Source organism: Brassica oleracea, chromosome C6, assembly GCF_000695525.1.
Source record: "Brassica oleracea var. oleracea cultivar TO1000 chromosome C6, BOL, whole genome shotgun sequence".
Taxonomy (NCBI): Eukaryota; Viridiplantae; Streptophyta; class Magnoliopsida; order Brassicales; family Brassicaceae; genus Brassica; species Brassica oleracea.
The window spans coordinates 29,749,509-29,750,201 of NC_027753.1; positions in this window are offsets into that span (position 1 = coordinate 29,749,509).

The following is a 693-nucleotide window of genomic DNA, read 5'->3' on the forward strand; positions in this document are numbered from 1 at the left end:
ATATAGAGATATAAGAATGGTTTCCACAATGATACAATGGGCAAAAGGAAACAAAAGTTCCTTCAGAGTTATGAAAATCGCCCAAGACCATAGAAAAGTAGTCTAGACTATACATGCATTCTCTATTGATCTAGACTATGCCAAGATCAGTAAGATAGAGGCAAAAGTCATGGTAACCAGAATGGTTTACCCACGAAATTATACACTTTATGGCATGACCGGATTGGCCATCCTAGTCCAAAACATAATGCGCGAAGTTTTAGTAGTTCTTCCACTTCCAAGATGCAATCGCATTCTCTGGTCCAATTGCTGTTTTGTCCCTTCCAGGCGATCGGAAAATGAGGGCTAAGTAATTCGACTCATTCACATCAAGATCATGAATGTTTGGAATCCCACTTCCGAACGGTATGGTTCGATTTTGTATCCTTTTGCAACTCCTTTGGAAATATTACCTGAATGGTATTTCTTTCCTGTATTTCAAATACTTCGTACAGTGCCTGAGGTAGGAAACTCTCAAGTACGGTTCTCAGGGAGGGAATTGACCCGGATATGCACATTTTTTGTTTGAGGTGAATTCAAAATTGTTCGAATAGTATAATCGTCAATTACCGAAATTGATATTGGAAAGGGCACAAAGAGTTATCCCATAGAATCTCACGTGTGTAGCATGAACACAAGGGAAACTCATTAGGC